A 13,741-nucleotide genomic window follows, 5' to 3' on the forward strand; every position below is an offset into this window, starting at 1 on the left:
ATTAGCAGGGTGTGGTGGTGGGCACCTGTAGTCCCAGCCACTCAGGAGGCTGAGGAAGGAGAATCACTTGAACCTGGGAGGCGGAGGTTGCACTGAGTTGAGAGTGCCACTGGACTGCAGTCTGGGTGAAAAGAGTGAAACTCCGTCTCCAAAAAAAAAGAATGCTTACTCTGTTTTCATGGATTAAGTTTTCTGTGTTTAACCAGCTCTCACATGGCTTAATAACAGTCACACTGTAACATTATTAAAATATGAAAAGACGAATTTGGCATTTTACCCAGCTCCATGAGACGAATTGCACTATTTATCACATTATTCCTTGAACTTTGGTGTTGCCTTAAAATTGTACAGCCTATCAATGAAGAATACATTTTTATCTTTGCTATATTTAGTTTTCTCAAGCTGCTCTTGGGCATGGTGAATCTTTTCATTGTTAGTGTTTTACATAGTTTCTAGCAGTAATGAATAATTACCAAGGACCAGATGTTTTTAAACCTTTCCTCTAATGCTCACAGCCATCCTTCCAAGCTAATCTGCCTTTTCTTCATGTTAATGATGAGGGACCTGAGGCTCCACATGCCCCACAGATGTTGTCATTCCAGGGTAGTCAGGGCAGTCATTTGCTGGCTTCAGATTTCTTTCAATAATTTTTTTTTTCTTTTTTAATGAAGACCTTAGATAGGATGTAACAGATTATCCCCTTTTCCCCTTCTGTGAGAGCCAAGGTGCCTTATATTGGTTAAAATCTGGTGAAACCTGTGGTGAATTGATTGCTTCTGTCTGCCCCTCAGTGGTTCTGAAACATTAGGAGGTTGTCCTTCTTGAGAGAAATCTCAGCACTTCACTCAGTGAGCCGATACCTCAAGCCACTTGTATTTGGAACCATACAAGAGCTGTCAGTTCACCAAGTTGAAGGAGGAGGGTGTTGGTGGCTTTCTTTGTTGCCGGAAAGATGGATCTGATTATAAGAAGCCTTTCAAGTAGAGAGTTGAATCCAAAGAACTAGGAAAATCTGGGTGTTTAAACAAAGTTTGAGTTGACATGGGATGTTATTGAGATTGCATCTTATTTAGGAAGGGAAGGGGGTAGATCTCTGGCTCCTTCTAATTAAGAGTTTGTGTCCAGAGTCTGCCTTTGTCCCAGGCTGCTAAGATTATTTTTCCAGTGTCTTTGACAATTGCCACAAATACAAGAATATGGACCCATGTGGGTATGTCTTACATATTTGGGGGAATATTTTTCTGGAAACTTTGATTCTTGGTCATATCCTTATTGATACATTAGAATAAAATATAAAGCAAAAATGCCATAAACTGGAATCATGATCCATCATCTAGAATGAGAAAATGTCACACATTTGTGGACATTTGCGGACAATGTGTGACATTTTCTCATTCTAGATGATGTTGCTTCAAGAGTGTTACTGAAACGCTCTGGAAGGTAGAACCATTTGTCCTTTCCCCTCCTCAAGCCTGCTGGCACAGAAGTGTCACGAGAGTAAGAGTTCCTGTAGGAAATGTAATGGCTTTTGAAGTTGAGTTTCCTGTAATGTGAAGAGGCTTTCTGTATTTGAGACATAAAACAAAACTGAGTATTATTTTCTTTTTAAGAGTTGTCTCCTAGGCAATCTAAAAAAATGAATGCTTAAATTAGAAATAATATAACAAATTTATGGAGCATTCATTTGATAGCCTAACCATTTAAAAAACTGCAGTTACGTGAACTCTGGCAAACTTTCTGAATTCACATAAATGGATAGTTTTACCATGTAAAGTGTTAGCTTTGAAGTTTTCTTTTGAGGGAAGAGATAAAATGCGTTAAAATTAAATTATGTTTGTTTTTGTTTGAATGGCTGAAAGATGAACATGATGCAAATTTTAAAAGTACAGATCTTTTTGGCGTACAGTAAAAAGTTTTCATTCCACTCCTGCTCGGCAGTCTCCTGGTCCACCTTCCAGAGGCCAATAGTTGATAGTTATTAATATATTCTTCAGAGATATTTTGTATGTATACCAGCATATATATATATGCCTACCCTCTTTTTCCACACACTCATTCTACTGATCAGTCTCTCTAGGGTTCTATATCACTATGGTCTCTTATTTTGACAGGCATTAATTCTAGTATATAGCGAACCTCCTCATTCATTTTTTTCTGTTACATGCACAGACTGTCCACATAACCTCTCTGTGGTGCAGTTTCTATGTTGCTTCCAGATTTTGCAGTGAACGAAGAATTTTCTCACATAAGTATGAGTCTTAGAATAAACTCCTGTTAGTGTAATGGTAGGTCAAAGGGTGTGGGCCGCCAGGTGTGGTGGCTAGTATCTCTTATCCCAGTACTTTGGGAGGCAGAGGTGGGAGGATGGCTTGAGTCTGGGAGTTTGAGGCCAGCCTGGACAACATAGTGAGACTGTCTCTATAAAATAAAAAAATTAGCCAAGGGTGGTGGCGCATACCTGTAGTCGTAGCTTTTCAGGAGGCTGAAATGGGAGGATCACTTGAGTCCAGGAGGTCAAGGCTGTTATGAGCTATGATCACACCACTGTACTCCAGCTTGGGCAACAGAGTGAGACCCTATCTCTTAAATCAGAACAAGGATCTCGCAGGAAAAAAAAAATTTTAAAGGGTATGGGCATATGGGTATTTTAAATTTTAATTTATATGGCCAAATTGTTTGCCATGGAAATTATACCAAATTTTCAGCAATATATTGTGGTGCTGTGTAGACTATTGGCTTTGAACACATTTTCTTGTGGATGGGAAATTGAGAATTTTAAAATATGCATCTTTAGAATAATATGTTAAGTATATATGCATATTTAGGTATGTTTCCATATATTTTATTATTGAGTAATCATATTTGATTCTCTTTTTGGAGGCTAGGTAAGTTTATGTGGCAGTTTTCAAACATTGAGAGCTATTAGGTTGAAAAAATATGGATAATAAGGTAATCTGAGGAACTTTTAGTTTCTTGCCCTTTCTCCCTTACATCGCTCTGAATTATTTAAGATCCAACTGAGTCTTGCCTTCTTCCATGAAACCTTCCACAATTATTCCAGCTCTTATTGACCTGGGGTAGCAGAGCCTGTACTCAGTGATATGCTTTTATTAGAATGAATCTCTACAGTATCATGTTTGTGTGCCATGTTAGGAGACTCACAGCATTAGAAGGGAAAGAGCAAGGAGGAGCTTAACTCTTGGCTTTGCCCTGTGATTTTTATCTAGCTCTAGGGACAGAAACAATAACATTCAGTAGATACTATTTTCTTAGTTTTAAATAAGAAATACTTCCCCCAGTACTTTGTTATAATATTTTAAGCATAACTTGTATTATTTTTCTGAATATAAAAGTAATAATGATCATTATAGAAAATATAAGAAATATAAAACATTTTATAAAGCAGAAAATAAAAATCACCCAGAACCCTATCAGCTATGAGTACTCATGGCCATCATTTCTTTTGTCCTTTTCTTTCTCATTGTGTGTTTCTCTCTCTCTCTCATGTGTGTTTCTAATGAAATTGACAGCAACATGCTGATATAGTTTTATATTTTCCTTTTTTTTCCCCCTAAGAATAGCTGATGGCTTGGGGTATTTCCTCACAGAACTTTTCCTATGCATGTATATATACATAATATGAAATGTAGAGAAAGTTTTGAAAAAAGACATTAGAAACAAAATTGTACTATGCATAATGCTGCATTTGCTTTTGCCACTCAGTAATATGTGGTAAGCTGCCTGTCTCAGGAGTAAGTATAGATCATTCTAGTTCTTATAAATGTTTGTACCTTTGCACCAGGTCCCATAGGCTTCCAGTGATACCATGTTTTCTGTATTATAAATAATGCAAAAGTGACATCCTTTTTCATAGATGTATGTAGAACCTTGTAGCAGAGATTAAAAGTGGAATGACTGGGCTAAATGCTATACACACTTAAATTTTGATGGATAATGCCAAATTTCTGCTTAAAAATGTTTTACCTGTGTGTATTCCAATAAATAGCCTCACTATCCTCATCAGCTCTGAAAATGATCTCTTTAATTTTTTTAACTTGATAGATTAAAAACATTGCCTCTTGTGCATGTTTCATTTACATTTTCCTGATGGTAAGGTTGAATGTTTTCATATGCTTCTTAGCTGTGTGTCTTTCAGCTATAAGTTTTCCATTTTTCTAGTTTCTGATCGATTATTGAGATTTCTTTGATATTAACTTTTTTGTCTGTTACATATGTTGCAAGTATTTTCCTCCAGGTTGTTGTTTTCTTTCTTTCTTTCTTCCCCCCGACCCCCCACCGCTGCCCCAATAGAGCTCAATTTCTGGAGACCAGGTTGTTGTTTGCTAACTTATTTCTTGTTGTCTTTAGCCATACAGGAGTTTTAATTTATTTAATAAAATCTGTATGGTCTCTCAGTTTTGGATCTTATTTACAAAGACCCTCCAATTTAAAAATGTATTTTCTTATGTTTTTTTTCTAGCACTTTTATGATTTTGTTTTCTTACAAAGACTGAGCTAGACTGAAGGAATGATTGAACTTTATTTCTTTTCCTTTGTAGTTTAATCATGAAAATTGATATATTTTTATATAGGATTTTTATGACTTACCAAAGCAGTTCTGTGGAATATAGATCAAATTAGATATTAAGTTAAAACTGAATCATAGAAATTCAGATTATGGATAAATTGTTCTTTAGGACTTTAAAAATCTCTCTCCAGCTGTCATTTAGTTTCTAATAGTGTTCTCTGCTCCCTTAGGGATCCCAGCACTTGGGTAGGGGGTAAGGAGTGTTTAAAAAGAATATACAGGTATCATCAAATCAGTTCTGCTTTTATCTGTAATATTTCATTTGAAAATAAAGGTGCTGCTGAAAACAAGAAACAGAAAACCCACAATTTGCTATTCCATTGGAAGTTTGGGGAGCAGGGCAGGTACTAGTAACTCATTTTCCCTGAGGGGTTTCAGTGAGTTGGTATGGGTCATGAGTGAGGTCAGTGTGCAGTATAACTAGAATTCCTTGCCCCTGAGGACCTTGGCTGAGCTCCCCTGACAGAGCTGGGCTAAGCCTAACACTGGGCTAAGCCGTATCCTGTTACAGTTATAAAGTATGTTCCGCAGTGTGACCTTCTGCTCTAGAACACTTTGCACACTATTATTCCACATTTCCTCTTGGATACCTCTCTCATCTGTTCACTGGGATCTAGTTATGCAGAAGCAATAAATACTGCAGAGCATAAGTATTTTTGTTAGGAAATGAAGTACGTTTCTAAATCTGTGAGCACGAAACTGAAATGGAAAATTACTGAGCAAATTATAAGCTCAGGACCAAGAATGCCAGGAGAGTTTTTTGTTTAGAAAAGAAACATGAAGTGTTGTTTATCTGTGGGTGTGAAAAATGTATTAAAATAACACATGAGGCCGAGTGTGGTGGCTCATGCCTGTAATCCCAGCACTTTGGGAGGCCGAGGCAGGGCAGATCGCCGGAGGTCGGGAGTTCGAGACCAGCCTGACCAACATGGTGAAACCCCCGTCTCTACTAAAAATACAAAATTAGCTGGGCATGGTGGCGTGTGCCTGTAATCCCAGCCACTCGGGAGGCTGAGGCAGGAACATCGCTTGAACCAGGGAGGCGGAGGTTGCGGTGAGCTGAGATCTCACCATTGCACTCCAGCCTGGGCAACAAGAGCGAATTTCCGTCGCGAAGTAAATAAATAAATAAATAAATAAATAAATAATAAATAAAATAAAATAGCACATGATAACTATTCTGAAAAGCACTTTTCCTCCCCCATCTTAATTTGATAATGTCAGTCTTGTCTAAGTACCTTTTCTCCTGGAGTGGATTAATGGAACACTATTTTTTTAGACTCTTGAATTACTGCAGATTTTCTGACCAATTGTTATTCCTCTCCTTAATGGTACTTAGTTTGCTTCAGAAGATTTGAATTAAATTTTGGTTTTGGTGTCATCTTTCAGATCTCCTTTTTATTCCTTCAGTGTTGATTTTTAAACCACTGTCCCCCTACTTGTAATAGCTACAGTAATAGGTAATTATTAGGCATTGTTATCTGGGCCAGGGACTCTGATAGTGCTTTATATACATTATCTTATTTAATCTTTTCACTGACGCTGTGACATGTAGTTACTGTTTTCATCTTACAGATGAGGAAACCGAGGCTCAGAGAGTTTAAATAGTATGCCAAAGATTTTACAGTTGGCTGAAATTCAAACATAGTATTGAAATTCAGTGCTCTTTCTTCAGATCCCAAGCTTTTCACTAGTATAGTGTCTTTAGATTTTTTCATCTTAATGAGTAACTCTGTGTGTCCCTTTCTGGGATGATGCTGAGAGAGGAGAAAATACATCTCACCACTAATGCTGGTCCCAGTTCTCAGACAGTTGCTTCTTGGTCCAAAGTGATTTTAATGTGCAGTCATCTCTAAGACCTGTTGAGTTTCATGAGTCAAGCAAGAAGAATTCCAGGTCTTTCAGGCATCAACTTCCCTCAGGTTCACTTGTGGTGAAGATGACACGTGGTCAGTGTTTCTAATTATACTTTGGTCTTCCTTTTCCTTGAATATTGTCAAGGAACACAACTGCCCTTCCCCCTTCCCTCCCTTCCATTCAGTAGTGTAGTGGTAACTCAGTCTTAGAAACATCAGGAGAGGCCACTCTTCCTTTAGACGTCCAAACATTTTGTTAGCTTTAGTTCTCCCTGCTTTGTTCATGTAAAGCTTCATTTATATGACCAATTCCCTAGTGTCATCTCTTTCTACCATTGCAAAAAAAGAGCTTAATGTTAGATGACAAGGCAACACAATAACAGTGCACCACAATAGAGCATAAAGTTAAAGTTGGCTAACTTGGCAGGGTAAAAAGAAGTACATCCAGGGCTTGTTCCTATTTTGACCAAAAAGCATTAAAGTGTATTCTTATATGGCAGGAATCGCCAACCTCTCTAAGCTTGGGGAACATTAGCCTGTGTAATAGGGCTGACAACAAGATGACTGGTACAAGGAGTAAGGTAAGAAAGAGAGAAGAGGGGCCGGGCGCTGTGGCTCACACCTGTAATCCCAGCACTTTGGGAAGCCAAGGCGGGTGGATCACGAGGTCAGGAGATCGAGAGACACCATCCTGGCTAACATGGTGAAACCCTGTCTCTACTAAAAACACAAAAAATTAGCTGGGCGCCTGTAGTCCCAGCTGCTCTGGAGGCTGAGGCAGGAGAATGGCGTGAACCTGGGAGGCGGAGCTTGCAGTGAGCTGAGATCGCGCCACTGCACTCCAGCCTGGGCGACAGTGCGAGACTCGGTCTCAAAAGAAAAAAAAAGAGAAAGAAAGAGAGAAGAGGAAAAGGAAGGCACTAAGGATGGGAGAGAGGACACTGGTGGAGTGCTGCCAGTGATTTCTTTGGTTCTCTTTCTTTGATGTGTCCACGTAAATTGAGTGCTACACCTTTAGAAGTGGTTCTTTTTAAAAAACTTATTTGTATTTTTAAATTTTTTAAATTTTAAGTTCTGGGGTACAGGTGCAGAAGTTGTTCTTACTTTTTTTTGATAGATGCCAACAAGAATATGTTCTGTGAAAGATCTTAACTAGTGTAATCATTCTGTCATTTCACATTTGAAATCTTGACCATATATGTGTGACATTATATATACGAGTCTTGCATATAAAATGTGTTTAACCTGGGTCAGTATGTTAGCATGTATCATTGTCACTGATCCCACTGTGTCTCTGAATAGATTACAGTTATGTATAAAAGATCAATTTCCTGTTATGCTCGCTCGCCATCTCTCCTAATTCGTTGGAATGTGATGACTCTTTATTGATTGCCTAATTCATTTCTTTTTTTAATACTTTTTTATTTTTAATTTTTGTGGGTACATAGTAAGTATATATACTTATGGAGCACATGAGCTATTTTGATACAGGCATATAATACATAATAATCACATCATGGAAAATGGGGTACCCATCCCCTCAAGGATTTATCCTTTGTGCTGTCTTGTACATGGTTGGTGGGAATGTAAATTAGTACAACCACCGTGGAGGATTAGCTTGGAGGTTCCCCAAGAAACTGATTCACTTCTTTTTCATCTCTTGGAGCCCTTCCACCTGCAGGTTCTTGATCAGAAGTTCCTGTTTCCAACACATCGCCCAGGCCATCACTCTGACCATTGGCTTCACTTGCAGCTGTCCCCAGTCAGAACCTCATAGGCAGTCCGTTCTGAGGCTTCCTTGCACCCAGGACCCCTCTGCCCTGCAGCCAGCCCGATTTGGGCCTTCTGACCTCCAAACATGTCTTGCTTTCCCACTTAGGAATTAGAAACACTGGGAATGATCATCCCCCCTCTGAAAACAGTCACCACCACTGCCTGTTGGAATCCTGCTAGACATAAATAAAGCCTTAGCTCAGTTTCCTTAATGGCACCTTTCTCATACCCTCATACCCTCCTGCTATGTGTTGTGAATTCTGCCGCATTCTTTTTTTTTTTTTTTTTCTTTGAGACAGATTCTTGCACTCTTGCCCGGGCTGGAATGCTGTAGTGTGATCTTGGCTCACTGCAACCTCTGCCTTGCAATTCTCATGCCTCAGCCTCCTGGGTAGCTAGGATTACAGGCATGCACCACCACCCCCAGCTAATTTTTGTATCTTTAATCGAGACGGGGTTTTGCCATGTTGGCCAGGCTGGTATCAAACTCCTGACCTCAAGTGATCCACCTGCCATGGCCTCCCAAAGGGCTTGGATTACAGGTCTGAGCCACCATGCCCGGCCGACAACACATTCTTTGTAGCCAGGCATGCGGCACCAGCAAGGAATGCCTCATTTGATGATACCATTGTTACACTCTGTCATCATCAAATGTCCCAACGTATACACAAAACTTTAATCTGATTCTCCTTAGGGTCATGCAAAGCTAAAATCATTTATAAAGGCATTTAAATGAATTGTGCCATTAAAATTAAATCAGTGTTATATGTGTGTCTCTACAGGTTTGTAACTCATTATTTATGGACCTTTGGGGTTGAATTTACAGATGCTGAATCTGCAGATGCCAGAGGCCCAAACTGATTTTCCTAGGGGCCATCTATCTCCTAAGTGATAGCTACATGGTTGTGGACATGTCTGCTTATTTCTTCTGCCTTTTGGGGGGCAGGGATGATCTTTTACTCATTATTATATTCTCCCGAAGTTTTTCTTTTTCTTTTTTTTTTTTAACACAGTATCCTGCATTTGATAGGTTCCTTTAGTAAATGTGTCTTCATTAAATGAATTAATGAATATCATATTTTAAAATAAAATCTCATCCCAAAATGGAAATAAGTAGAGAATGGAGTAGAAAAAGAAAATCCTCTATTTGAAATGAGGATGGGCAACCTGAAAATGGAAGCGACAAGTCAGGGTTTAAGAATAGACTGAGTAATCTAGATGTGACTGTAAGTGCTGTATTTGTGAGATATGACACCTGGGTCTTTAAACCAAGATCGAGTGTAGTAACTAAACTGCTTTTGAGGGGGAGGATAGAAAAGAAAAGGATGGAAGGAAGCAGGTGGACGTTTGCTCTGGCAGGTGACCCAGATGAACTAGACTTGGGGAAAGATTTCCCCAAGTCTTGTGTTCCTGTCTTGTCCTTTAGTCTCCTTCCAAATCCAGCTTTCTAAGTGCTGAAGTTTTTCATTGTAAGCCTAGAGGGCCATCCAGTTGTGCTTTATCACAGGGGTCCCAGACCAGTACCAGTCCCTGGCCTGTTAGGAACTGGCGTCACAGGAGGAGGTGAGTACCGCCTGAGCTCCACCTCCTGTTGGATCCACAGCAGCAGTTGATTCTCATGGGAGCAGGAACCCTATCGTGAACAGCTCAAGCCAGGGATCTAGGTTGCACACTCCTTATGAGAATCTAACTCATGCCTGATGATCTGAGGTGCAACGGTTTTATTCCAAAACCATCGCTCCCCACTCCCATTTGTGGAAAGATTGTCTTCCTTGAAACCAGTCCCTAGTGTCAAAAAGGTTGGGGACCTCTGCTTTATCGACCAGTGAATAAAAGTTGGAATACCCTGGCAGAACAGGCAGCCTGCAGCCGCTGTAGATAGAGCTCATACACAGCAGTTTTATCTGTGAACTAACATTACATTGCAGCATTGTGAGAGCATATAAAATGAAGTTTGGGTTTAGAGTTTTACCAGGCCATTCTCAGTCCTACATCATTACTATCATCTATGGATTTAAAAATCATATTAAAGAAAATATAATTTAAAAAATCTTGCCCATGCCACTGGGTAGGGGGTTATACCATATTAAGCAATTTGTCTTTCTTTCTTTTTCTTTCTTTCTTTCCTTTCTTTCTTTCTTCCTTCCTTCCTTCCTTCCTTCCTTCCTTCCTTCCTTCCTTTCCTTCCTTTCCTTCCTTTCCTTCCCTTCCCTTCTCTTTCTTTCTTTCTTTCTTTCTTTCTTTCTTTCTTTCTTTCTTTCTTTCTTTCTTTCTTTCTTTGTTTCTTTCCTTCCTTCCTTCCTTCCTTCCTTCCTTTCTTTCTTTACTTTCTTTTCTTTTCTCTTTTCTCTTTTCTTTTCTTTTTTCTTTTCTTTTCTTTCTTTTCTTTCTTTCTTTCACAAGGTCTCGCTCTGTCACCCAGGCTGGAGTGCAGTGGCGCAATCTCAGCTCACTGCAACCTCCACCTCCCGGGTTCAAGTGATTCTTCTGCCGTAGCTTCCAAAGTAGCTGGGATTACAGGCGCGCACCACCACGCCTGGCTAACTTTTGTATTTTTAGTAGAGACAGGGTTTCACCATGTTGGCTAGGCTGGTCGTGAACTTCTGCCCTCAAATGATCTGCCAGCCTTGGCCTCCCAAAGTATTGAGATTACAGGTGTGAGCCACAATTTGTGTTTCTTAAAGGAACACAAATATAACTGTGAATTCTAACATCTTCCACAGTATTCTCATTTATGCATACACAATGGGAGACACTTGTTTGTCCTATTTATAGCCAAAGATGCTTTGTTGAATATGACATGAAACAATATGATTTTTAACTATACAGTTTTACTGTGATCTGATCAACATGATAGAATTAATAGTGCTCTGTCAAAGGTAAATGTTAACAGCAACAGCTGCTTTATTCTCAGCTGGGGTATCAATTCCCAGGGAAATGCTTATTTTGGGAGAAAAGATTTACTTCAAGGTTATATGTGAAACATTTCCCCCTTGTAACTTTGTGGAAAAACCTAAAGGATCCTTAAATATCTAGCTCTGGAAGGGACCTGGGTTGGTTGACGAAGTGATTCCACCACCCCATTGCCTCATTGTAAGAGGAGTGACTTTGTGCTTGCTCAAAGCCTTGGGATTGGAGGAAAAAGCAAAGCTGGGAACCAAGGGCAAAGTGGTTTATTATAAGAGGATTGGCTTTGGCCTATACTTTATTACTAGTAACTAACATTTATTAACATATGTGTCACTTACCGAGCTAAGCTGCAAAATCTAAACTCTCAGAAGAGACTTTAGAGCTAGATGCTACTGTTAGCCTTTATTTTATAGACGAGACACTGAGGCTTAGAGAGGTTAAATAAATTGGCCAGTTGATAAGAGGTGGAGTCAGGACTTGAATTCAGGCATCTCTAGCTCCAGAGAGACCATCCTAGAATAAGTCCTTAACTTCAGTTCTCTTTCTCATGCATTTGTTCAGTCAGCCAACACAGTGATGTGATGCCTGCTGCTAGTAAGTACCCTACGAGGCTCTGGAGCTGCAGAGTTGAATATAAAATGATCCATGACCTTGAGCAGCTCATGACTGCATGGCACAGTGGGACAAGTGCTGGGAGAGAGGGAGTCTATGTCCAGGGCTAAGCAAATCCAGAGATGAGGCATCAAACCTTAGAGAGGGGCAATTTAGAGAACTTTCCTGGAAAGTTGACTCCAAACGCGTTCTGAAAGACAAATAGGAGTCAACTGGATGAAAATTGGGAAGTGTGGCCTCTCAGAAGCAATAATACTCAAAGGCTTGGAGATTAGAAATGGTATGGTGGTTCCATGGTTCCTGCTCTTTGCAGGTGACTGGCGCATATGGGAAAAGGGTGGGCAAGGGGAGAGGGCATGGTACAGATGGATACGGTTTTGGGTTTGGCTCTGCCACTTCCTAGCTTTGTGTCCTTGAGCAAAATCTCAACCTCCGCAAGCCTCAGTTTCGTCACCCATAACATGAGGATAAATAATATACTTACCTCAGTACTGTTATGAGGGCCAAATGATACAACAAACTGAAAATGCTTAACACCATGCTTGACACATCATAAATGCTCAGTCCATTGAAGCTGCGGTTACTAATCACCATCATTATTGTCACTGTCTTCCTTTTCCTCATTATTTAGGTAGGCAAGGCCCAGATCTTAAAGGACCTTTCTCAAACCACCTTATGTTGTCTTTCGATGCAGCCTTAGCTACACCATGAACTAGCGGAAATTCTGATGTCTTTGAATGCTGGGTGGAAGGATAGAGAGAATTTCATGTTTCGAGAAGCGGTAACAAGTTCATTTTGATGAAATGTATTACAACATAGCAGAGAGGTCAAGAGCCTTTTCTGATGTCTGTGCTTGTGATGGGAAAATTTGTATTGAGGAAAAGGCAATAATATTACAGTGTCACTTTTGCAAAAATCTTCTTAAGCACAGCTGTCAAAAACCTCTTTCCAGAGAAGGCCATTTGCCCTCTGTGATCCTGAAGAATTCATCCCCACTAGATTATGAGCTTTCTGAAGACAAAAGCCAGGTTGTACTCATCTTTAGATCCACAGTGTCTGACGCCTTTCAGTTGCTCAGTGAAAATGGGTGAAAGTTAATGATGCTCCTGAATGTTCTGGTATTTGGCATTTTACAAAGGGCAGATATTGTTAAGAAAAAGATAAGACTTATGACAGCATGCTGTTTCATTCCTTTTACATGGGTTTTATGTGCTCAGCTCTGATATTGCCCTGCTTAGATGCTTTAGTGATTTTGATTCTTTTGTGTGCCTGTACAGAGAGTTGTTTTGGAGATGATTAAAGTGTTTTATGGTAGGTGGGCTTTGTGAGAGCAGCACAGCTGTGTCTGTCTTAAACAGTTTTATCCCTATTGTCTAATGTAGTGCCTGGCCCCTACAAGGGACATGATAAATATTTGTAATAATAAATTTCTATTAAAAATGTGGGTCAAATTACTCTGAAACATAATCTTAATTTAACAAATTTAACTTACTTTTCTTGGCCCATAAGTACAAGTAGAAGATTATCTGTGCTCAATACAAAATTTCATTCAAGTTTGGGTGGAGATGCTCTTAATGTTTAAAAGGTTGGCTTCTATGTTGTATGGTGTATAGGACCCTTGCTTTCTCCCTTGTGTCATTCACTGTTGTTATAAGGTAAGGTCTTTGGGCTGAATGGCTACAGTGTTTTAGATGTCGACTTTAGGCCCCAACTCTGCACTGCATCTGTCTGCTCTTGACAACATGACTGCAATGTTGGAGGAATGTCATAGCATCTCTAGGAAAGCGATCCTGTAATGCTTGGTCCTCGTTCTCTCTCAAATGCAGCTATTTATGTTGCCATTGGCCCAAGATCATATGGACAGCATCTACCTCTTCTTCCCAGGTGTGTTAGAGAAGGGCCCCTACAACCCAGCCGCTTATCTTTCATCTTTTAGGTCACTGCTTAACATGTTAGCTCTCAACAAAGTGCTTTCAAACCTTCTTCACAGACTATTTGCAAA

The 13,741-nt window shown here is 39.7% G+C and overlaps 1 protein-coding gene across 3 annotated transcripts in view; it reads left to right on the plus strand.

The window, feature by feature from the left end:
- The window catches only part of PTPN14 (protein tyrosine phosphatase non-receptor type 14), a 204,300-nt gene that overhangs the window by 52,406 nt on the left and 138,153 nt on the right, over positions 1-13,741 (plus strand). The window lies entirely within an intron of this gene.

The sequence above is a fragment of the Pan paniscus genome, chromosome 1, assembly GCF_029289425.2.
Source record: "Pan paniscus chromosome 1, NHGRI_mPanPan1-v2.0_pri, whole genome shotgun sequence".
Classification (NCBI taxonomy): Eukaryota; Metazoa; Chordata; class Mammalia; order Primates; family Hominidae; genus Pan; species Pan paniscus.